The sequence below is a fragment of the Ambystoma mexicanum genome, chromosome 5q, assembly GCF_040938575.1.
Source record: "Ambystoma mexicanum isolate Mex_15411 chromosome 5q, UKY_AmexF1_1, whole genome shotgun sequence".
Classification (NCBI taxonomy): domain Eukaryota; kingdom Metazoa; phylum Chordata; class Amphibia; order Caudata; family Ambystomatidae; genus Ambystoma; species Ambystoma mexicanum.
In genome coordinates, this window is record NC_090933.1 from 1230688609 (window position 1) to 1230715483 (window position 26875).

Genomic DNA, 26875 nt, shown 5'->3' on the forward strand with positions numbered 1-26875 from the left:
AGTGTACTTGCTGTAATCAAATACCCATGCTCTGCAATAGTTACATAGTCCTAGGAACTGCTGCATCTGTCTCACAGCTGTGGGATTTGCTATTCTACATGTTGCTTCTGCCTTTTCTGGTGTTACTCTTCTGCTGTTTCTGGATATCATGTGTCCAATGTACAACACATCTGTCTGGCAATATTGTAACTTGGCTTTGTCTACCTTCTACCCTTTTTCTGTTAGTACTGTCAACATTTGTACTGAGTCATTCCTACACTGTTCCTCTGTCTTGCTGCAAATCAATATGTCATCGACGTACTGTATAACCGTGCTTTTCATCTGTATATTGCCTCGGTCCAATTGGAGTACCCTGCTGAATATATGGAAGGTGATTCACAGTACCTTTGAGGAAGTCTTGTATGTTTCCACTTCTTATTTCTATATTGAAATGAAGTTAAGTCCTTTGAGTCTGGGTGTAATGGGTGTAATGGTATAGAGAAGAATGCATTCTTCAAATCTATGACCATGAAGTAGGCAGCTTCCGTGGGGATACTAGACAAAATTCTTGCTGGATTTGTTACTAAAGGAATGTCATACTCACCTGAATCTCCGTAGGAGTGATGGAGTCCCCCAGTCCCAGATCTGCTTCTTACATCACCACCCGAAAATTTGAGTATGATACCTGGCAAGAGAGTGAATGGAATCAGAAGACCCCCCCACTGGAACTCCTCCTTCTATTCCTCAGGCTACTGGTAGGTATGGTAATATGGAGAGGGTGTGGCTCACCTTTTAGATTTAGATGGTGGGCTCTCCTTCCTGCAGGGGCGCTATGGCCTGAACCCTATGGCTGGTTGCTTCACTCAGCGAAGGGTTTATTTGTTGTTTCTGTCGTGCTGCTGTCGGTTTGCGGTGAGCAGACTGCAGTGGAAGAATGCGACCAAATTGGAGAAGGTCTGTATCCCTTTCATTGCCGCTTTCAGCTAAGTGTAGAGTCTCGGAGACCAGTTACTGCACTGGTGAAAACAGTTGCCTCACTGGATCCAGTGTCCGGAATGTCATGTAAGTTTGATACGTTCAGGTTCCCAGTTACTTCACTGGGACTAGCGTGAGTGGGTCAGGTGCGGCTGATAAGAGGTAAGGGGTCGGGGCAAGAATTGCACAACCAAAGTCTAACCTTTGTTCTTTTTTTCCTCTGCAGATATCCGGAGTTGCTGTGGAGCAGGATCGCTGCATGCACCTAACATGAGGTGGAGCGGAGAAGACTCGAGAGTCTGCGCATCCAGGAGGAGTCAGCTTGGGTACCCGAACATGTATATTCAGTAGGAGGCCGTTGGAGAAGTTAGTATGGGAGCGCGGGTACTTCTTCCTTTATCTTTAGATGCCAGAGCTTGTGATGCGAGGGAGAGCTTTGTCGGGCCGTGGACATTTTCACTGAAGTCGCAGGAGCTCAGGACAGGTAAGCGTGTGCCCAAGGCATACAGAATGCACGCGAAGCCCAGATTGTTCTCTGGGCGTGGCTTATATAGGCAGCCACACCCAGAGACCAGAGCATGCAAATCAATTCTGATTGGGCTATCCAGAACCATGTTGAAGGGAAACAGGAAGTACTATTCTACATTATTGGCATTGTGGTGCCCATGAAATGAGAGGATGATAAATTATGTCTGCTTGCCAAGCCCTCGTCCATCTTGTCCCTACCTGCCTATCTTCATTGTTCCCATGAAACAAGATGGAAAAAGGCTTAGATGTGGAACCAAGACCTGTACCCATGACAAGTAAATTCTGCTTCTACAATGTAGTTAAGAGGGTGCAAGTCATTATGAAACACCATGAGCCCTGTCGCCTTTTTGACAGGGTACACAGCCATGTTGCATGGTGATTCTGATGGCGCTAGAATGCACAGCTTTACAAGAGCTGCAATGGTCTCGTAGATAACTTTGCCTGCCTCTCTTGACAGAGGGTACTGTCCAACGCTTGGAAAGATGGCTCCTGGCTTCAGCTTTTTCTTCACTGCTCCTATCCCTTTCAGAAGCCCCACATCATAGGGACCTCTGCTCCATAAAATGCTGAGTACCTTTGCCAAATCCTCCTAGAGAAAGGTTGGTGGTGCTTTTAGCACCATCGCTATTCTCTGTGATACCTCTCTGTAATGTATTCTCACCCAATATTTTATGCTCATTTCATATACCATCTCGTGATCTGAGCTGAGTACCAGCCCCAGGGGGATTATCAGGTTGCAGCCTCACCTCCATGGCCTCATGGGAGAGGCCTCCCCTAAGGGAGAAGGAACGACATCCAAGGATTCGTCACAGGGTATAACACATTGGTACTCAGACCAGTCATAAGAAAAAAAGAGATAAACTCCAAAAATACCTGTGTTATCAGCTATTAATTCTGCATTGCTAGACCAGCACTTTCGAAAACCCTACACATATATTCACTCTACATATGTTGATAGCACATTTATTTATTTATTTATTTCGTATGTTTTATTTTTGCATTTATAGCAGAACGCAAAGTCCTGATGTGTATAGGCGCTAGTTACAGTTGAAGGAAAAGTTGCAAGTTATGGTTTGGTCAAATCCAGTTTTACAAGCCTAGGCGACAATACCAACAGCAAAGCTTAGAATAGGTCACATACAGAGTTACAAGGCTAAGCTGTAATACATACTGCAGAGTCAAAGTTAGGTCAAATCCAGTGTTACAAGCCTACGTGGCAATACAAACTTCATATTCTAGAATTGGTCACATTCAGAGTTACAAGGCTAAGTGGTAATACAAACTGCATAGTCTAGGTTAGGTCACATCAGAGTAATAGGGCTTAGCAGCAATACATACATCATGGCCAAGGTTCGTGCACATCAGAGTTAAGGCTAGTTGGTAATACATACTACAAACACTAGGTTAGAACAAATCAGGTATACAAGCATGTAGGTAAGTCAAAACAGGTGTAACAGGCCAGAGATTGCAGAGCCATCAGTGTATATTAGTATTAGGCAGTCAGTAAATGAGTAACGGGGCCCAAGCCGCAAAAGGCACAACTAGTAGGCTGGGCAATGTAGCATCAGTAAAAGGTATCTAAGGGTGTAGTGTGGCATATGTAAATAGTCTTGAGATAAGTGGGGAAATGTACTGCAAGGAAGCATAGTGGTACCGCGTGATGTCGTTGTCTGCTCCCTTTGGTTACAATACTGTGTGATGGGCGAGAGGAGTATACAGGCTTTTTACCTGAGGTGATTCTGTTGTGCTTGTGATGATTAGCAGTGGAGTTGCTGCATCGGCGTATGCACATACAATGTACAGCAGTGGGAGGCATTGAGGCTCGTCCTTGAACACAGTCATTGGTCTTGACCTGCATCTCGTCAGGAATGCAATATAGCCGGGCTGGCCAGGCGGCCGTTCCCGGACAGGCCCAAATAAGAAATGTAAGTGGTCTTACACAGCGGCCTTGTACATCGGCCGGCTCTGCCATCCGTCAAAGTCGCGTTGAGCGTTTTGATGCTGGTTGGAGCCAATTAGAAGACTCGTAGTTGGAGCCTCGTCGCAGAGCTTGTCTGCGTCCTTGAGATGCTTCTGAATTGTTTTGGTGTTGAGTGGTGAAGCAGTCATTGCAGTCTACAGTCCTTACTCTTTTGGTTTGCTGGAGTCTCTCTACACTGCCTGTGAAAAAAGGAGGAGCCTTTATAATCTAAGAAAATCCGCAGAGTGGAGTGGTGTCGAGTCGTGAAGCAGTCATCGCAGTCTACTGTCCTTACTCTTTTGGTTGGCTGGAGTCTCTCTTCACTGCCTGTGAAAAAAGGACCAGCCTTTATAAACTAAGAAAATCTGCAAAGCGTACTGGAGTGGTGTTGAGTTGTGAAGCAGTCATTGCAGTCTGTGAATGTCGGGGCTGAGGAGTATTCTGACTGCAAGTATTCAGTGAACTTTGTTTGTTTGTGCTTCAACCTGCTCTGACTAACAGCTACTGTGTTTCGAATATTTGCTCCCACCCTCCGTTTGTGCAATCTTTAATTGCAGCGTCTGTTGAAACATTTTGACGCAACATCGAAGTTGGCTGTGTTTTCATCCACTCTACATCTGGTTATTAATGTGAACTCTGCAAACTGTCTAAATCCCCCCTTGGGTTGACCCCAAAGGGGCGGTACTTTTCGCCATCTTAAACCGACCTGGCACACTGGTGAGAACAGCATTTTGTTAATCATTGCCGGCCTGGGTCCTAGAGGCGTGAGTGTTTGCCCGCTGGTGAGTCTTTTATTCTGCCTTGGAGGAGGCTTCAGTGATTTGTGGGGCGGCAAGCCATTGAATTTTACTTCCCGCCTTTGAGGCATCCTAAGCTTTAAACTCTGTCTGAGAGGAGCTGGGTAGGGGCTACCTGGGCATGAATGAGAGCTGGGAGTTGCTTTTATCTTCAGCGCCGATTTTGAATTTCGGCCGTTGCTCTTCAGAGCCTTTTGGTCATCTAGCTGTTCTTGTTCAAATTTAAAGCTGGGAGCATTCCAAAGTTTCATTTAATCACGTTACTGTGGGGACTGCGGGAATCTAACCTTTGACCCACGTATATTATTTCAACTTGAACGTGTAAAATTTGGGGTACAATGTCAAAAATCTACAACTTACGCATCGCCCCTCAAGAGGTCGATACCACTATCATGGCTCTGGAGGGGGTGCCGGCCTTAACCTTGGTGAATAATTTGTGGGGAAGAGCGTATTCATACGCTACATATCTGGGGCGGTGTCTTTATTGCTCCTAAAGGCACATACTGATTTGCAATTACCTTCCTGCTCAGTACTTACAGGGGAGTTGGGCGACGTAAATCTCGTAGTTGGGGCATCCACTCCACTCAGTCACCTGATTCAGGACCTATGTGTGGCAAATTTGAATTATACCCTAACTATGTCCTCAATGAAGAACGCAAATGGAACCATGTTCCCAACAATCGAAAGAGTTCAATCAGTATTGGAATTAGGTAGAGGAGAGAAAGCTATAAATTCTTCCCCACCGTTAGGGGTCTTGTCAGAAAAGGATCAAAATGGGGTAGATCCACTCGACGCAGAACTTTTGGAGCTTGAAAGTCGAGATCTGATTGAATGCTATATCCCCAACTTGGGAAAAAGAAGCATCGTCTCAGAACCCACAAGGTAAATCCCCAGTTAAATTAATTAGTCCAGCGATGGTACCCAAGTCATCATCATTGAATAAATTAAACAAAGTTGTGCCCCTCCACAATAATGGCTCTCAACCTCATTGGTTAACGTTTTTGAAAATCTAAAACTTGAAGTGCAGCAGCAATCCGGCATGTTACTAGAAATCACAAAAGACCTGGAACTGAGTGAAATTACCATGGTGGCAATAAAAACAGCTCTGAATGAGTCAGTCTTTGAGATACTGGGGGAAATGCGCTCTATAGCCAGTGTGCAATCTACTAAGGTGGATCATCTACTTGATAGGTGGTCGGACACTAAGGCTGGGATGAGGTCTTTATCTGATAAAATAGACTCTTTTTTGTCTCAACAATCCTCTGATATCATCAGCCCTGCTTCAGAGAATATTTCATTGGTGGAAGAGATAACTGATTCTCCGCTTTCTGCATCAGTTATGGAGAAGTTCTTATGTCGGCCACACCTAACCATATCTTTGATAAAGAGGGGGAAATGATTCCATCACGGGACGTGGAGCTAGTGGAGGAGCCCAGAAAAAAATTAATTGAATGGGAAATCGAAAAAGCAGAATAAAAATGCAAATAAGCCCAAATAAACCCTTTTTCTGAACCTCTGAACATACTGGGCGACAAATTGATTAAACTAAAACAGAAGAACCGCTCATCAGATACAAATCGGTTTATCAAAAACCTGAAGGGGAAGATCATACCAATTAATGTGTAGATGGTTCAAGACCCCCAAACGCCCAAAATGGAAAAAAGGCAAAAAACGTCCTAAAAAATTCAGAAACAACGGCAGGAAGTGCCTCAGGAGGTGGGGGCGAAATTAACGAGTGCAGTGGCTATTCAAACAGCCCCAATTGTTCCTCCAAGGAAAATAGCCCCCATGTTTCTAAAAGCAGTCCCTTAATCCAAGCAGGTTAAAACCTCGTTAAAATTGGCTACTATCTTTTTGAAAGCCGGACCTAAACCAAGCTCCACAAATTTAAGCATGTCAGCACAGTCGATAGCTGATGAGTGGCCAGTGTTTTAAATCATCCTGTTGCAAATAACCAACTGCTTCAGGTTAGCTCTGGAGTCATCCCTGTTCATTTAGGTGGCTAGTGGTCGGTCTAGTGTTCCAAACCCTGTTTCTGGATTACTTTTGAATAACAATACTATTGACTTCTGACAGCCAGTGCCTAAATCAGTTGTCCACAATGTGGAGCTTAAAGTCTATCTTTCAAGAAAGCTTCCGAGCGATACTGGAAATTCACCTTTGAATTGCTCAGCGATCTTGAAGGACATGAGATCTATCTCCTCTTTGAAGTACTTTTCAACAGCAGACATTAAGCGGGTGACCTTTCCATTTAGCCAAATCCAATATAGTTGAACTGCAGTTATTCTCAAGATTGGGGAAAGAAATTACTAAGGGGGCCAAAGAGGATAGGAAACAGCAGGGTCTAATAATTCCGGAATTGTGCCCTCAGATGAAGAACTCACAATCATTTGTTCCCCCAACTCTGGGATCAAACGCAGCATCCATTTGCCCAGTCTGTTCGATTCCTTCCTCATTGAACACTTGGGACATGATACCAGAGATCATCACTCAAGTTCTTCTTAAAATGGGCATCCCACAACAGAGACTTTAGTCGACTGTCACCTTAATTTACTCTCCTGGAATTCCAGTGGATTTAATTGACTTTCCTCAGATCGTGTGAGACTCCAAACCATTTAGAGTTCAGATCTGATTTTTCTTCAGGAAACTTGCTTGATGTACATTGTGGGAATGGATGGCTTCTCAACTTTTCAACAGTTGGCCGAGCAATTGGGGGGGAGGCCAGCAGGGGGTCTCCTCGTTGCATGTCAAAATGATGTATTTGTGGGTTGGATGGGCACTGGTCGGTGGTTAATTTGTATTGGAACCCTTTGGTCTCCAATATTTTGGAGTTTCTACAAGATCTATCGGACCTCCTTGTCAAATATGCCTCTCTATTCCCAGAAGATCAACTCATAATAGCGGGAGTTTTAAACTCTCAACGTGTTGATGTCATGGATAGATTATCATCCAATAGTAAATCAAGTACAAGGAACGGAAAAACCTGGTAAGAATTCATGAGGGAACGGGATCTCTGGTTACTAAATGGGAATGTGGTGGGAGATCCTTTGTGTGAACCCACTTGGCATATGGGTGCTTCCTTTTCTACTTTAGATCATTTATTTTGTAACCAGAAGGATCTTTGACAGCTGCGTGAAATTTTTAGTCTCTAGAGGCAACATAGATGATCATGATATGTTGATTGCTACATTGTCTCGAGAAAGGGGCTGTGTACAATTAGTCTACCACCCGGATCTCGTAACAAATTCCGCAGGTAACTGTTTAAAAAAATGTGATTGGGGGGGTCTGACTCTAAATAACAACCGGTCAGGATGAGTAAAACAGCTGTCAAACAGTCAGATTTCCCTCTGTTGTGCTGCTGCTAATTTGCAGGCTTTTCTGTGGGAATTAAGCCCCCAAACTATCTATGTTTGTTTGTTTGTTTGTTTGTTTGTTTGTTTGTTTGTTTGTTTATTTGTTTATTTTATTTGTATGGTGCTCCAAACCCAAAGGTAACTGGGGGCAAGCAGCACATGTAGGCGTTAGGCTTAGGTTACAGAGATTTCAGTTACAATATTCAAGATACATGAGGTTACAAGGTAATCAGTGTAGGGAGAGCAATACAATATTACTGTACATCAGGATTGTCGTTGCAATATTGCAGATACTTAGGTTGCAATGTGGTTGTAGTATGTGGCGCAGGGTGACAATGGTTATATAAATATATATGACGACGTAATAAATTATAATTAACACCGTTTATTAACATACATAAGTTAATGGGAACGTAGGAGGGAGCTAGCGTCAGCACCACCAGTTTAGCTCCTATTCGTTGTCATCTTTCAACCCGCATTCCACATTCTTTCACGGCAATCTAAACTGCATGACAGTGATGCAGAGCCGGTCCACGAGACAACGTGATATATTGCTGTGAGACACATTCTGTCCAGCTAGGAGTGTCCATAGCAAAGATGAGTATACTGCAGTAGTCAATGTAGGGAGAGCAAGAGCAAGTACATAGAAGGCATCAGCGAGGTAGTCATTCAGTCATTCAGAATAGATACTGTAGCAGGGGGTTAGATTGGCACATTATTCTTGGGAATAGGTCCCAGGGTGTGAGTCATTGGTTCTCAGCCATTTCTGTATGTTTTGTCTGAAACTAAGGTAGGTTTGATATGTACAAAGTGAGAGCGGGAGTGAGTTCCATGTTTGAGCTGCGAAACTCCTTCCACCCGATTTAGTTAAGTTGAATCGTGGTACAATGAGGTGAAAAGAGTTGGCAATCCTAGTAGGATGATTGGTAGTTTTCCTGACTATGTGGTTGGTGAGGTAAGGTGGGGCAGCGTTATTCAGGCATTTGAAGATTAGGGGAGTTGTTTTAAGCAAGATTCTGTTGTTGATTGGCAGCCAATGGTTTTGTCTTCTGAGATCAGATATATGCTTGTAGTTTGGGATATTAAGGGCCCTTCTTAGGGCATTATTCTGTAGGGGTTGGATCTTATTTAGGATGTACTTGTTAGCGCCCAGGTAAAGGGTGTTACAGTAGTCCAGTCTTGAAAGTATGAGGGCATTTGCTAGGATAGAACAGCTGGCTGAAGATAAGTACGGTCTGCAGGACCTAATTAATTTACAGGTATATGCTGATGTGGAGGCCAAGGAGTTAACTTGTTTGTTCAAGATTAAGGTGTAGTCTAGATAAAAGCCTAAAGTTTTTACTTCCTTGACGACCTTGATGTTATTGCCGTCAGTGTCGGAGGAGGACTAATCAGGGTTAAGCTTTTTGAGGTTGGCCGTGGTTCCTAGGATCAGAAGTTCAGTCTTATCGCCAATCAGGCAGAGGCCATGGGTGGCCATCTATGCCTGAATGAGAAGATATATTCTGTTCACAAGAGCCGTGTCACTGAGGTAATTGCCCGAAAGAGCTATGAGGATCTGGGTGTCGTCTGCGTAGTTAGTGTAGGTGACACCCAGATTATCCAATTTGTCAAACAACGGCTTCATGAAAATATTGTACATAGTGGGTGAGACACATGCACCTTGTGGGACGCCACATGTTATAGAAATTGGGTCTGCTCAGTCTGAAGGGGAAAAGACTTGCATGGTTCTGTTATTTAGGAATGATTGGACCCATGTTATTCCGTCCTTAGAGAAGTGAGCCGCCAAGGCAAGGTGTTTACAAAGGACTTCATGATCCACCAAGTCAAAAGCAGCTGACAAGTCAAGGAGGAGCAGCATGGCAGTTTTCCTTTTGTCCTTAAGTTCCTCGATTAGCGTCTTTAGGTCGATTAGTGCAGTTTCAGTGCCATGTTGTGGCCTGACGCCTGATTGGCGGGCACCTATTTGGTGATTAGTTTCAAGGTACTGCGGTATCTGAAGATACGCTACTCTGTCAAGTATCTTCGGAAGGAAAGGCACCGTCGTAATGGGCCTGCAAAGGTTGGAATGGATGGGTCTAATTTTTGCTTTTCAACTAAAGGTAGGACCCATGATTCTTTCAAGTTGCTTGGGACAGTGTTAGTTGAGAAGGACTGTACACTGTACAGTACGGTACACTGTACACTGTTAGGCAGAATTACATGGAGTACCCTTTGGGAACACTACACACAATTAAGACTACAGCGGTAAGCACAATCTCACCTTTGGTACAAACCTTTACTACACAGTTATGTTGTAGTATTGGCTGAGCAGCCAGACTTATCTCAAGAGGGATGTGAGCAGTACAAGGTGTTACACAAAGGACTTGCAATCACAGAGGTTCAAACAAACACTTACTCAAGGTTTCTTGGTAAAACAATATACATTTATTTATACATTTAGTTAGAAAACATTCCACTAGTAATAAGCAGCTCAATATCACACACCAATACACTACAGTACTAAACCAATACGTTTCTGAACAAGTTAGGCTCCCCTGAAGTGGGAGCAAAATGGCACTTCAGTAACTTTCAAAAGGGGTAGAAAGACAAAGGTTATAGGAATCAAAACACAGTTACATTCATAGGCAGGGCAAATAGTTTCATTTCACTACAAGAGGCAATTCAATTCAATAGGCCTGGGCCAAAGTCAATGGTTCAGTGTCTTGTATAGGATAGCACAGTTCTGGTAGTAAACAGTTAAGTCTTTGCCAATGTTCTTAGAAGTAGTTTGCATGAAAAAGAGTTATATGTCGGGTTAGGAGTGAATAAAACGCATGAAAAAGAGTTATATGTCGGGTTAGGAGTGAATAAAACTCCAAAGTCGGGAAAGTTTCACAAACTTTCATCGTGGCAAAGAAGATTTCTCTACCGCATTTGCACAGTACCTTTTAAATGAAGAAAAGCTGTAGCTGAGGCAGTTGTTCCTGGCAGTTCCTGCAGATCTCGCTGATCCTGAGCCTCAGTTGTGGGGTCAAGAGGGAGGATGTCGGGAGGTTCCTGCACCACACAGGGAACAAGCCACATGCTTGGCAAAACTTCGGTTTAAGGTGTGAGTGCCTTAAAGTCCATAATATGGTATCCTTCTTACTGGCTATCCGGTTTTCAACAGCACTCTGAAGAAAATTCGACTAGTATGGAGATGTTTTCCAGGTGGCTTGCAAGTTGGTTGTTCCCGCCAGCTCAAGGGAAGAAGTCGTCCTTGAAGGGCTTCTCTGTCGAGGGAGTTTCAGGCAATTTGGACCTGCAGCAGGGTTTCACCGGGCAAACCAACGGTCCAGGAGTTGCAGCAGTCATCTTCCTTCAGCTCCTCTTTGGTCCTTTCATTCCAGTGGTCGACTCTGCCTTCCAAGTCCCAGAAACCTGCTTTTAAACATTTTTCTCCCATTTATTCCGCCTAGCTGTCACTCACCCAGCAGGGTGGCTGTCCTTGCCGGACAGTCATCCAGCCAATCACGCCAGAGTGCATACAGGTCTCAAAGGAGACTAAGCACAGGGATTCTCGGGCACCTGCTTCACATCCTGTCCACTCCAGACACTCAGGCGCCAGAGGGGGGCTTCAGTACTGAAGCCCGCCAAAGGCCAACAAACAAAGCGACCAAACCTGGTTTGGCACACAGAGACAAAGGGCCTCATTCCGACTCAGGCGTTAAGGGGTTAATGGCGCCGACCCTTAACGCCTGATTACAAGGTTCCCTTTGCGGGATGGCTGTTTAACGCCTGCTTTTTGCAGGCGTTAAAAGCCATGCCGCAAAGGGACCTTGGCGATAATTACGGCACCGTAATTTACGGTGCCGTAATTATCGTCTTTCCCCATTCCCATTATGCCCTATGGGGCAAAAATGGGAATGGGGAAGGGGCCATTGGTGAATGGGGAATTACCGCCCCACTCACCTTGGAATGGGGCGGTAATTCCGCCATCCACCATGGCGGAATTGCAACCTTAGCGGCATGGACCATGGTGCTAATGGCACCATGGTCCTCCGCCAAGGTTGTAATGAGGCCCAAACACTAGAAGGACCTTTCCAAAAAGAAATGGTGAATAAAGTCGATCAGAACCAGTTTTTACAGAGGGGGCTCAGACGCCATCTTGAAAAACATGGCTCCAGTGGATTTCAGCTACCAGAGCATTTAAACGGGTCGCGGTCGGGGAAATCATGGTAATACCACTGCCACCAGCCAGAGGAGTTGCTAGGTCTGGAAAAGACCCGGGGCTAAGCTGATGTCGGAACTGTTGGGACTGGGGGCTAGCTAGTCTTTTGGCTGTAGCTCCTGAGATTCTATCCGGGGCTACAACCAAAAGATCAGGGGCTATAGCCCCCTTAGCCCCCCCCTAGCAACGCCCCTGCCACCAGCCATTCTGAGAGGAAAGGGTAGCTTTTGAGGGCTACATGCATTTTCTAGGCATAGGGAATACCAGGTAATCCCTCCAGCACTCTGCTGTAAGGCAGTGTGTGCTGGCTCTAGCAATTTAAAAAGACTAACAAAGTCAATTTAACTTTACATTCACTGGGAGAGAGTAGTCAGTCCCAGAGAAGGTATTTAAACCTTCGGAAGTCTGAAAGGCATACCTGTGCCACTGCACTGAGGGTGCTGTGTGACACACACACAAAGACATCTAAAACTCCATATCCAAAGAACACAAAAGTAAAACACACATCAAAATACATGAAAGAGTAGGGAAAAAGGCTCACACTCTTTCCAGGTGAAAATTGAAGTCCTATAAATCCAGCAAAGTTGCTGGGGGTCTCAAAAGGTAAGGGAAATTAGCACATTCTTGAGAATTCTCCCTAACAAGGACACGTTGATGAGTTTGGAGTAAATGGTTCCAAGTCTCTGGCTACATCTTGGATTAATTGAGCTGGCCAATTATCGCCCTGGCATCTTGATGGTTTCAGTGAAGCGATAATTTTTCCACCTCGAGAGTGGAGACTTTAGAGATTTTCAATTGATCTGGTTGGTTAGTTGGTGACCCGGACGCTGAAATATGTATGTCCTGTTTGGGTAGTGAATATTTCTTGTTGGCAATCTTGTCTTGGAGGAGTCTTATTTTGTTAGTTAGGGTGTTCTGTATGTTAGTACACCAGGTTTTATCTTTGATATTAGTACGGCTGGTGGGATAGGGGCCTCCATTTCTCGTAGGATGGTGGATAGCTCCTTTGTGTTTGATCTGGCTTTGGAGATCCTGTCATCGTATAGTTCTTTCTTAGCACATATTATTTCTTTTTTATAGTTATCAGAACATTTAGTCAATGTCGTTTTGTTTTCTGCTGAGGGGGTATGGCGCCATATAACTTCCAGTTTTCTTTTTTCCAGCCTGAGAAATTTTAGGTGTGGGGTGAACTAGGCATTCAAATGTGCCCATTGTTTGCTTTTGCGCAATTTAAGAGGTGCAATATAGTCTAACGCATTAGACATGGTTTTATTTTAAGTGTCGACTAGGTTGTTCGGGTCAGAGACAACAGTAAGTGAGTTTAAGGAAGGGAGGATAAGTGGAAATATTTTAATTTATGTAATAAAAAAAGGTGACCCATAAGCATTTGTATCATTTTCGCATCCATGAACAAAAGAGGCTGAAACTGAACCATACGGCCTGGTTGGAAAGAATGGACTTTGATAAAGAGCTTCTTGATAAATAGCTTAGGGATGTGTATAATGTTTATAGGAACTGGGTATGCTCGCATAGACACCTGATATATCAGCAAGACGGGGAAAAGATGTTGAGGGCATTATCCCTTAGAAAATCTAAACATATTTGGGCAATAGTAGGTTCTTTGGATGGCCAATTATCAGATAGTCAAGAAATTATATTGCAGGAACAGGTGTGGGTCAGGAACTTTACTGAGATGTATGGTTACCCGGACACTCCGATCCTGAGAACAGAATTCAGTGGGGCGTGGTCCTTATCTTTTTCCTGTGAGACCATCGAAAATCTGATTAAGAAGTCATCTAGCTCTAGAGCGGCTGGCCCAAATGGGCTCAGTAACTCTATTCTAAAAAGAAACCCCACCTTGCGGGCACAGCTGCTAAAATATTTATTTGATAATAACTTGTTGGCTAAGACATTTCCAGAATCATGGAGATCATCTTTGGTGATCCCAATTTATAAAAAGGGGGATTGCTTAGCAGCCTCAAACTACCATCCAATATCTCTTTTAGACGCGGACAGTAACATTTTTGTAGGCTTGATTTTGGCAAAAATTTCGACTTGGGCCAAGTCAAAGGGCATCATTCCCAAACAACAAACTGGTTCGACTTCCCTGAATGGACTAGTTCTAAATTGTCTAAGTGTGCAATCTGGGGGGAAAGGCAGGTTGCCCCTCTTTAGAGGATGGGTCGATCTCTCTCAGGTGTTCAATACTATCAACAGAAACCTGCTTTGTAAAGAAATTGAACACCTGGGGGGCCCGAACCAACCTCTTGTCTATTCTCATTGAACTCCATTATAACACTTCTATATGAGTTAGGCTCTCGAGAGCTGACACCCAGATCACCCCCTTTTTTTTATCCTTTTCATTTCAGATCTGACCATATGGTTGCAAGATAGGGGTTTGGTGTCCCCAAAAATTGGAGATTTGAAAACTAGTTGGTTGGCTTATGCCGATGACGCAGTGGTTTTGGACCACACACAAGTGGGCCTTCAACGTCTACTCTCGGCATTAGCAGACTAATCCAAGTGTAACAATTTAAAAATCAATCCGGAAAAATCTAATTTTTTTGTTTTTAAACATCCAAAAAAGCTACTTAAGCCGTTTACTTGGGAGTAGGAGAACTGGTCCATAGAGGTTGTAACTGAGATCACCTACCTAGGGGCTAGGATTCAATTCTTTCCGACTATGGGGCATGTTGTTGCAACAATTGAATATAAGGTGCTCAATTTGGGGGCGCAGATGAAAATAATTCTTTATACATTTTGTAAGTTCTCTATTCAGCCCATTATTAAGTTATATATAGGCAAAATAGTTCTGATTATTATGTTTGGTTTGGACTCCAATCCCTTATCTTTCCAGATAGATTGGAATAAAATCGAGGCCAAACTGCTAAAGAAGTTGTTGAATCTGCTGAATTGTGTCCCTATCAGTTGTTTAAGGTACGAACCAGGTCTGACCTCACATAGGGGAATTATGGAGTGGAAATGGGTCTCAAAGTTGGGGTTAATTTTGGATCTGCCCAAAGGTTCATTATATGAAGATGTAGCACTGACAAGACATGGAGGAGGTTACATCTTCTTCAGTAACTTGGATGTAAGATGTCAAGAAATACTGGCCGATTCGGATTGCTCAGTGGAATTACTTGTCCAGAATCCTATGAAAGTCAAAGCTCGCTTGCAGCGAGCAGATTGGATTAGGAAGATTGACAAGATGAGGCAGGCAAAACTCTCTGCTTCGCATAACCAAACCAAAAAATGTTCTGCCGCAATATCTGAATAGGTCTTCAGATTCAACCATTAGATTGATTTTTTTGAGATTTAGACTGAATCTACTTCCCACACGGGAAATCCTGTCAATAAGAAACAGAGAGGAGTTTCCCACTGCTATCTATAATAAATGTGATGATAAATAAAATCAGTCTCTCTAGCATTTGCTCTCAAAGTGTCCAGGTAGAAGGGCATTAAGAATCTCTAGATTTCGGAGATTTGTCGGTGATGTGAGGTGGCTAAATGCAGATATTTTATGGGAGCGTTTATCATCTGGAAAGGACGTTTTTTTTACATTTGAAGTAGTCACAGTTTTAAAAGGACTAGATTTAGGAGGGAGACATCTTTTTTTAAAAAAAAGTTTGTTTATTAAGGGAACGGTTCACAGCAAGACAATTCTCATAAGCAGTGCAGCACAGCATGTGCATAATTTCGACAGGAGCAGCTTCGCAGCTGGAGACAAACGATACCGGCAACAGACAGGAATTAGGCGTTCTCGCCACGCTACCCCCTGCAGCCACAAGCTTTGTTTAGTCACTTTACCTCATAGGGGAAACCGACCCTCCATCTTAATCCAGACCCTTGACTGGGGACGCGGCCCACTTGGATCTTGATACATATAATGGTCAAGGATTGAAGGTTTTAACAGGAGTGACAACATTGAAAATAGAAATGAACTGTTATGGAACAATAGGCACCTGGCCATGAAGATGGATTTTTTCCAAAACGCGTCGGCATATATACAAAAAGGAGCCTATTAGAGTCACACTATAGACTCTTAATGTTTTAAAGATATGTCTTTTCTACAGTGTGATACTAACACTACTATGTACCCTACCACTACACCTTAAGTGGACTATGCACAAATTTGTTGATAGTAATAATTCTTCTGTTTGAAAAAACGTAATGTCAATGGCGTATTAGAATTGACTTTCTTCTTCATTTACCATTTATTGTTATGCTATCTATACTAAAAAATGAAAACTGAAACCAGTGAAGTGTCTGTTCTTTGGTAGTAGATGCTATCACATATTTACAATTAATTACACATTTGTGATGGAAATGTAATGATCATCTATGTAACACATTGAATTGTTGTGATGTTAGTACATGTGGATTTCTGGTTTCAGAACTCCGTTCCAAGAATTATTAAGGGATTTTACATCCCTATAGGAGTGCGACAGTGGGTCTCCTGTTATCGTCTAACAGGTTTTGCTTCACATAATTTCGACAATGACATACATCTGTGGCAATGAGGCAAGCATCGTCACCTAAGGTGACGGAGTAGGTGTTACATCAGCATCAGACATCAAATCACATAGGTACAAACGTAGCAGCGACCATATATCTTTGGGATGACAGGGCGTCGGGACTGATAAGTCAAAAAGTTCCTCATCATCATTCACCATACATAAGTCTTTCAGGAAGTTGGATCAGGTAGGCCCTGTGGCGGATTTCCAACATTTAAGGATGCAGCGTTTGGCAATAACACATGCGATATTAAAAAACCTTCTCGTGGTTTCCTTCACCTTTCCAAAGTCACCAAACAGGTATTTCAGGGGGGACAGAGCGGCTATCGCCGTTATCTCCTCAAAGAGCTCAGCCACTTCTCGGCAAAAGTCTGCAATAACAGGGCACGACCAGTATATATGATACGCTCCAGCATCGGGGGCACCACATTTCGAACATGTCCCTGTGCAACCCTCTACAAACTTAGCTAGCCTAGCCAGGGAGTAATGTAACTGATTCAGGATTTTAAATTGGATCAGTCGGATTCCTGAGTTCATGGAGACTGATTTGGTGAGTTGACAATATCGGGAACTTCTCACATCATCAATCTGAGTACCCACATCCCGCTCCCAGGTTTCTCTGATAGTGTTTCGTGAGGGGGAATGTGTTTGCACCAAGGTGTATAGCGACGAGGTTCCCTTATTATGACCATCCGTCATCACCATAGCTCTGATGCATTCATGTGTCTGGGGTTCTGCCGGGAAGGAAGGCCATTTAGCAGCAAAAGCTGTTCTCATACGATAGTATTGAAGCCGCTTAAGCTGGCCCCCCCCACTGCATCTATGAAGTCTGTGAGTTCACAAAACATGCCATCGGGGAACATATCTCGCATCCTGAAAAGTTTATTCGGGTCCCAGGTTCGCTGAAGGGCCTTGTCAAAAGTCGGGGAAATACTAGAAAAGTTCCACAGGGGTACATCTGTGTCATAGGGGATCTCCAGGCCAATCCTCCTGTAAACCCTGGACCAAGCTCGTGTGGTGATGTATACCGGGTCGAAAGGGCAGATGTTACCATAAGTGGGGTTCAAAAGGACCGATCGTATATCATTAGGGCGGACTGCGTGCTTTTCAAGAAGAATGTGCGGGGCTGTGTCTTCGGGGTCAAACCAATGCTTCACAAATTGTGCCTGTGCTGCTATAGAATACAATTCAAAATCAGGGGCCGCAATACCGCCCTGTGAGTATGGCTCCACCATCTTGTCCCAACCCAGCCTAGCAGTTTTCCCGTTCCAAATAAAGGAAGACGCCAATGATTTAAGTTTCGCAAAAAAGGGTTTACCGGGCCAAATCGGGATGTTGTTGAAGAGATATAAGAGTTTGGGTAGAACTACCATTTTAAGTAGGGCCACTTGGCCGTATAAGGACAGAGGGAGTTTAGCCCATAGTTGGAGCTTGGTCGTAAGGGTGAGAAGTAATTCGCCGTGATTATGCGAGTACAGCAGCTGTCTATCTCTGGCCGCCATAATTCCCAGGTATCTTACCTGCGTGGGGGCAGGCTTAAACCCTGTAATGTGAGATAGGTCACCTAGGGGTCAATGGAAATATTTCAGATTTTGGGACATTGATTTTATATCCTGAATATTCCGAGAACTCGTGTATATCAAACACAATGTGTTGCACATTCTCATGTGGGTCCCGGACATATAACAGCGTATCATCCGTGTACAGTGATATAATTTGGGGAGGGCCAGTCATCCTGAGACCTATGTGCGAATGGTGTTGATGGATATATTCCACCATCGGTTCAATAGTGAGTGCAAAGAGAATGGGTGAGAAAGGACAGCCCTGTCTGGTCCCTCTGTGTAGATGGAAAGAAGGGGACAGGGTGTTATTAGTTAGGACCTTGGTGGATGGTTGGGTATATAGCAGCCGGACGCATTTAATAAAATATAGCCCAAGTCCAAACATCTTGAGTACCAGGAAAAGGTATGTCCAGGAGACGGAATCAAAGGCCTTTTCGGCCTCTAGGGCCACTACAGCCGCTTTTGCCTCCGGATCTATTTGCGCCAGCACATTAAATAATCGTCTCAGGTTTAAAGCTGTAGATCTAGTTGGTATAAAGCCAACTTGGTCAGGGTGGACTAGGATTGGCATGTACGGCAGGAGTCTGGTGGTCAGCACCTTGGCGAAGATTTTCGCGTCAGTGTTGATTAGGGAGAGGGGCCTGTAGGAGGCCATATCCTGTGCTGGTCTGCGTGGCTTCAGAAGGACCGTAATGACTGCTTCATGCATCGAGTCTGGAAGGATACCACGATCCATGGCCTCGTCTCACACTTTCAGTAATAGTGGGGCTAGCTCACCCTGAAATTCTTTGTACAGTTCGGCGGTCAGGCCGTCTGAGCCAGGGGCACGGCCACCAGATAGAGACTTAATGGCCTCAGTGAGTTCTTCAATAGTAACGGGTTGATCCAAAATGTTTCGCGTCGTTTGGGTAAGTGTTGGGAGGTTGAGAGAGTCCAGGTACCTGAACGTGTCTTCCCTGGTTTTAACATCATGATCAGAGTACAGAGCAAAGTAGAAATCAGCAAAAGTAGAATGAATGTCACTTTATTTATTGACCATGATCCCAGCCGGGTTCTGGATACTAGCGATCGGGTTGAGGTGCCTGTATGTTCTAAGCATGTTGGCCAGAAATCTCCCCTCTCTATTACTCTCCCCGTACCTGCGGGCCTTGGCCGGGGCAGCCATGTATAAGACTTCCCTGCTGGCTAGCTCATTGAATTCCTTGAGGGAAGCGTGCATCTTAGATAGGGTTTCCTTGTTCAATGTGGCGCTATATTCCGTCTGTAATGCGTCTATTGTGGCTTCAGCAACACCCAGTTCCCTTCTCACCGCTTTCAGCATACCTGTAGACTTACCCAGTATAGTATCCCGGATCCAAACCTTGAATGCCTCCCATTGGGTAGCATAGGTGCTCACCGAACCCTCGTTCAACTACAGAAATTCCTCAATTTCAATATGTAGTGCCTCACAGATATTGGGGTCCCTAAGGATCGTAGAGGGCATTCTCCACCTTTTAGACGGAGGTGGGGAGTCATCTAGGCTGATGTCTAGTGTTATTGGCGAGTGGTCTGAGAGCGTGCGGGGGTGTATTGCACAGTCAGCGATCGCCCCAGAGAGGGATGAACTAATGAACCAATAATCTATACGGGAGTGGGAGTCATGAACAGATGAGTAGAAAGTGAATTTCTTCTCATGTGGATGTAACGTGCGCCATGCGTCAATTATATCGGTCTGTTCCATCATCTGTCTAACAGTAAGAGCTGCTTTGGACGGGGCTCTGGGGGAGGTAGATGAACGATCCTGGGAGTGATCAAGAATCATATTAAAATCCCCACCCCATATTATTTGTGCTTCTTCCGATGTGGACAGCATATCAAGGATTGCGCAGTGAAATAGTGGGTCATCTATATTAGGACCGTATGTGTTAATCAGTAATATTTACTGTCCCGCCACCTCCCCCCATACCAACACGTATCTACCTAGATGGTCTATCTTACTAGGAAGATACCTGAAGCATAGCCTGGGGTGTATAAGAGTCAGGACTCCCCTGGATTGTGTCGAATACTCTGTGAAGTACCTATGAGGACCCCATTGTGGGAGGAATTTGGTATCGATACTCCCCAGCGCATGTGTTTCCTGTATCAGAAGGATGTGGGGGTCATGGCGTGTAATGTATGCAGCAATTTTCCTTGCCTTGACTGGATTGTTGAAACCCTGAATGTTCCAGGAGAGTAGTCTAATGTTCAACCCACCCTTAGCCTGCGCCATAGTTGCCTATCGGAGGGAGCGTTTGCCAAGTATGGCGCTATTGTCTCAAGTGATGGAAGAGTCCTGCTGGAAAGTAGTCCCCTGATTTTAACTTTGTAACATCCCCAACCGTGCCTGGCAGAACACCAGGAAAAACTTTTACCTGTTTTACCTGTTTCCCCCGCCAACCCCCAGCCGCATCATCAACCCCAACCCGATGATGTATCCCATCAACCATAACTTGGGTAGTCTCCTGGGGGTGTGAGCTGTACTCACGTGACCGACCACCATGGGGGGGCTCACAGCCCTACGACAACATATGGTGGACAGGGCCACCTCGCCGTCAACGGGTTATTGAACTTGTGGCAAGGCAGTGCGGAGTAAGTCTCGTCAGCCAGCATGGTCCTCCGGTTCCACCACCGGCCGGGGCGGCAAGTTGCGGTTACTCTCCCGGCTCCCTGGGGGAAGGGGGATTGAGCCCTCGACATACATCATGGCCTCCCTAGGATTCTCAAAAAAGTGTGCTCGGCCTCCTTGTTGGATGCGCATTTTAGCCGGGAAGACAAGTGCATATGGGATCTGGCGTAGCCTCAGCTGTCTCTTGACCGGTTCGTAGGACCTCCTCAACGTTTGCACACTAGTTGAAAAATCCGGATATATGTGTATCCTGTTGTCTTCATAATGCAGGGAGCCTTTTTCTCTGGAAAGCCTCAGGATAGCGTCTCTGTCTCTATAATTTAGGAGTCGGGCAATGATTGTGCGGGGCGGTGCTCCAGGCTTGGGAGGGTGGGCCAGGGTACGATGGGCCCGCTCCACGAGAAAATCATCGGAGAAAGCATCGGGGCCCAAGAGGGATTTCAGGAGGTTTTCCACCTGGCGTTCCATGGAACCTTTTCCGAAGGATTCGACTACTCCGACCAGGCGGACGTTGTTTCTCCTGGAACGAGATTCCAAGTCCTCACACTTATTTAGGGTTTTCTGCAGGTCACCCTTTTTATCGCAGCTGTGTTGTGCTATCGAGTCCTCGTTGACTCCAATTCTGTTCTCCGCCTCCGTAGTGCGTGTACTTTCCTTGTCAACCCTTGCCTTCAGAGAGCTGATCGTGGCCCCTATATCGTCCAGTTTGCTGTTAAACGCCAGTAATCCACTCTGGACCATCGATAATAGTTTGTCCACTCTCTCATCCATTGGAGACTCTGGTTGGCCGCCGGAGGACTCAGTGGGTGTCTCGGCAGACCCATGTGGCTGGGAACTGGCAAAGGAGTCCATCGGACCAGTTTTCTTGGTGCCCATACTTTTCTTTTCGCTGCGGCCCATATATTAAATCTGTTGGGTTGCGTCCACACAAATTCTGGCGCCCATTGGTAGTCGGTGGTCAGCGTTCACCGGCACTTAGGCATGTGACTCAATCATCAGCGTAGTTTGTGGGCAGCATGCGCTGCATACGGGGCGGCGAGGGCAACACTGCTTGTGTGGCGGGTATATGCAGAGGAAATGCGCCAGAGCGTCCCGGGAGGAGCCACCACAAGGGCACCCACCTTATGATGTTATCAGCAGGCCCCGACAAGCGAACGCAGCTGGCACGCCGCCATTGGCAAGGTCCGACTCGGTGGTCAGTCAAGGATCAGTCCGCGGGGCAGCAACTGCTCAGTGAGCGGGTCGGCACCCCGCTGCAGAAAAGTAATGTTCCGTCCGGGCCGGACTTGTGGTGTACACCCAGGAGCAGGACCGGGGGCCAGCAGGATATATTCACCGGCAACTCCGAAGTGTATCAGGAAGACACCCGGCAGCAAAAAGGCGCGCAGCGCGGCTCTTCCCCTCTCTGGCCTGCAGACGAGCCGACGCCTCCGGCTGCCGCGTGATTCCTCTGGAACCGTGGTCCGGGTATGCCGCCGCCGCGCTCACGGTGTAGGTTTACAGTCCGATATCTCAGGATTGAGCCGGCGTTTCTGCAGGGAAATCAGTGGAATGATGCCGCAGGTCTTCCATTGCCGATAACAGATGTTTATTGGCGTGTAGGTGGCCACGAACAGGATTAATTTTATGATAGGATATGTAACGGGCCGGAGCTCTCCCTTCAGGCGGCCATCTTCGTCGTGCGCAACAGCGCCCCCCTGGATGGAGAGATCTTTAATTGGATAATATTACGGTGCCTTTGAATGGATGAATTATGTTTTGAGGGCATGTTTTTTCTTTTTTTATTATATTTGACGTACTGTGTTTTAAGTGTTCTTGGTTGTTTTTATTTAGTGTAAAATTGTATCGAGGTCTCTCTTTTGTCATTTTTTCTTTTCAATCTAATCATTGATTGTATTATATTTGTTTGTAAATAGTCTTAAAAGTCATTGTATTATGTGTTTTCTTGTCTGCATCTATTGCTAATACACTATAAATAATATAAAAATAAAATTAATAATAATTGTTTCACATATAATTGTCCCGATGAGGATGGTGATTACTCATTTTTGTGTATATTAATTGCATAGACCTGCTGTTTTACTGCCTGTAACTACACAGACAGCAAAAGGGAAAATAAAGGAGTGTACGCAGTGCAAAGGACTGAAGCAGGGACTGCGCGACTACGTTGCCTAGAATTATTCCTAAAGTGTCATGAGCCATTGCTGAGATGAGACTGGAGAAAGCTCGGCATAGTCAGTGCTCTGAGCGTGTCTGGACGTAAGACGTTGCTAACATGGCTTCCCTTTGCCCATTCTAACACAGGACTTAGAAGGAGTATGTTACTTCTTGCCTACCCCACGCCTCACGTGTGAGCGTGCCTTGATCACGTGACCACAGCTACCGTTAGGCGAGCCAAGAAAGCTCAGGAACTGCCTCTTCGCCCAGGGTTAGGAAGGTAATGCCAGCTTTTAATCACAGGACAGGGCATTCCGTCTATCAGACTTAGGGTCGCCCAGCTATGAAATTAGAGCTGCGAATACCAATAGGTCGATTAGCAAAGAGCATCCATCATCACTCATGGACCTGCGTTACCGAGTGCATGAAGAGCAAAAAGCTCATTTTGCTGATGATTCCCTTTCATTATTTCCACTTCACACTTCAAATGAAGAGAAACATTAGATTTAACTTAATAAGAGATGGCAAGCGTGATAATTCGGCCCATAACACATGACACATAGTAGTTGCCTTTTTTCAGGAGCTGAAGTTGACACATGCTATATTTAACATCTTTAAAAAAAACTTTAATATGTCAAAGTTTCCATGTTTATTTTGCATCCTAGATGAGGAAGGCACAAAATTCAACAAAGGATCCAAAGCGGAAGTCAGACCAACAACCAATTCACAGTTTAATTACAGAACAGTGACATACAAAGATGCAAAACCTACAAGGAGCGAAGAAGTATGTTAAAGTTAAAAGAAAGCATTTTATTTCTAGAATAGACAACTGAAACCTAGCCGAAAATTCGGTCTGGTCCTGTTTATTTTCTACATAGAATGATGAGCTGGAATCTACATTGGCCAATCGAGGAGTTCATTTTCAAATGTGGCGCAACGTGAATGAAACGCGTAAAAATCTTGAGTAAGGATTGCATGCCTTTTCATCACTCCATGCCACAATTTCAATCATTTGAATATCGCAGAGGAGGGGTGGATGTCGGGCAGCGTTTTGTTGTAATTGTGAACACTGCTTAGCACGCGTGCTTGGTAAGCATTGTTCACAATTGAAAGTAAACACTGCCGGGCATTCGAGCACTCCAGGCAGTGTTTACTCACTTTGCCACGCAAATGATGGAACTTTGGCAGTGGGGACCTGGCTACACCTAAATGCAAATGTGCCAGATCCCTGCCACCAAATTACGTATCGGAGCAAAATGAGTTGCCTATTGACTTGCACATTTATGGTAATAATTTCACCATAAGCATTTGTGGGATGGACCAGAGTGAATGTAGCCCTGATTTGCTGTGCAGGGAGGAATTCTTGCCCTCTCTTGCATTTGCTGCTCTCGCATATGGAACAAAGTTGCTTCCCTCATGAGTCTGTCTTCTCCCCCATCATCATTCGTTGCCCGGTATTTCTGTTCTCTTCCAGTGAGGACTAGCTGTGATTGGTACTTTAACTCAGCTTGTCTTGAACAAATAATGTTAAGAATGGGTCACATTTTCCGAGGACTTTTCTTGAATGCGAATCGCTCGTTCATTACTGTCATGTTTATTTGTTATGTGATTGACCTAATTTGACAACATATACACATGATGGTTTGTAACTTTTTCTGAAAACCCTTAAGAAAGAGTGAAGAACATGTTTGGAAATAGAGAATTCACATACACTCAGACTAATATTGCCATGTCCCCAGGTGCTTGACATTAATTAAATGCAGTGGTCGGGGTAGAGCAGTTTTTGACCATGTGGCGGAAATGGAATTTATTCTCGGAAAATGGCCAGGCGATGTACTTCAGCTTTGCAGGAGTTGAGCATAAGACGTTGAAATGCAGACCCGTGAGTGGTAAAGGAAAGAAGGGAAGACAATCGCAGTGTCAGGTGGTAAGTGAAACAGAAGGAGATTAGCCTGTCAATCGAGTGGGTGTATAGAGCAAGCAACACGGGTCCTAGAATAGAGCTGTGGGGTACTCCTAATAGGAAGGGGGGTATTGGAGGTGTTTGAGGTCTATGAGATGAAGAAGGAATGGACTGACAAGTAGAAAGCAAAACAGACAAGGACGGCAAGATGAATGCCAGTGTTAAGCATGGTGGGAAAAAGTGAAGGGTGTGCTTCGGTGTCAAAGCCTGTCAAGAGATTGAGCAGGATTTTAAGTGGTGAGCAATGGTGAGACATTTTGGAGACATGCATTCATTTCAGTTCTCTGGAGTGTCTTTTGTGCAACAGATTGGGATTGATAGCAGAGTCTGTTGACATCCAGGTTGTCTGTGGTTTGGGTGTACACGACACGCTCCAGAATTTTAGAGTGGTGTGGCAGGAGGTAGACTGCTTGGCAGTTCGCAGGCATGTTGAGCTGCCAGAGGCCTTAATTAAGATGGGTGGAAGAGGAATTGCTTTCTAGCAGGATGGGATATTTCCAGAGGCAAGAGAGAGGTAGACAAGTGTGGAAATAACAAATCCTATTTTTTGTTATCAGGGATATTTGAACATTTAGACCCAACCATGCTTACGTCACAGAAAGAGATATTTAGAAGGCTTGTGATCAAGAAAGGAACTGTGCAATAAGCAATATATCTTCTCCACTGCATCAATGCTCAGTGACAGAGAGTACACACACTCCTACGCACACATTCTCGAGTGTCTGTGTGTGTGGCTATTTCAATTTCAATTTTATTTAAATACCATCAGCGAAAAGCTTTGTATATACAACATTTAACACAGAGTTTAATCACAGTATTTAAAAAACAACACAAACACACCCATCGAGTAATAAAAACACAAAATCTAATTTGATTCACTAAAACACGGATATCCTTATTATCACACCCAACTTATGCTTGATATGCATAAAAACCACTAGTATTAAAAACAACGACTTCATCAACTTACAATTTCAGAGAATTGACTGATAAGCAAATAAAAATATTAAAAAATAAAAAATAAAACTAGCTCATGTGGCTGTGTATGTGGCAGCCTCCTAATCTATGTCTTCTACAAACTGTCACACACAGCTATTCACTGTGTGTCTATCAGCAATATGTGAAGGGGAACAGTGCACTACATGTGTTTACAAAGGGGCCTTTCTCCCCCTTGCATGGGGCATGCTAGTGGCTATGCAGAATCGCTGCTTCACTATTGGGGTCCCATTAAATAGGACCACGTTTCTCGAACGCACATTGCCAAGGCTTTTGCTAATCATACTGACCTGCCGTTTGTGTGTCCCAACCTGTGTTACAGACCACAACATACTTAGGATTAATGTACCTCTTTTCTGTCCATCATTAACTTGAATATACTCCGTTGCTGTGTTCCAGCAGTTCTCGACCCTATCAGTGTCCTTGTGTTTGACTCACATGGACATACTCAAGACACTCAGGATTGCTAAGGATTTGGAGCTTCTGCTGTTGAGCAGGTCCTTGCAGACTAGTGTTATTGGTAAGGTCCCATTCCATTGCACCCACTGGGGTAGTCGTCTCACGTTTGTTTGTTTATTTATTTATATGACGCACCGAACCATCAGGTATCTGGCACATTGCATAGTTACATCATAGTTACATGGGCCAGCACTCTCTGCTTTCCAATTAAGGCCATGGCATTAGTGTGGTGTGAAGTTTCAAGGGCATGCTTCGTGGACAGCACAAGCCTGACTCTGTCAGCCCTGTGCACTTTCATTAAGAGAAATCTTGTGTGTGTGGGGGTGTGTGTGTGTATGGATAAATGCCAAAATACACATATGATACGTAGACACACGCACAGGGGGATCTTTGAGTTTGACTTTGTTAAATGGAAAGGCTAATTTGTATTTGTACTTCACCCGAAAGCAACATTTGTATGCATCTTTCTTTTCTCCCCGGGCACATACGATCGTTCTGAAAACTCAGATGGAGACACTGAAGGATAACGGGAAGTTAGCTCTACTCCTTCTCCTTGACCTTTCGGCAGCCTTCGATTTGGTCAACCACCAGATACCCTGCCAACACCTTAAATCTGCAGCCCTTTTATCTGATTCTGCCAATGCCTGGATCCATTCTTTCCTGAGCAACTGATGTATGAGGGTTCTACAGCATCTGCGGACCCCGCACCCATTCACTGTGGTGTTCCCCAAGGTTCCTGTGTGTCCCCTACGTTGTACAACGTATTCACCAAGCCCCTTTTCGATGTGCTTGACTA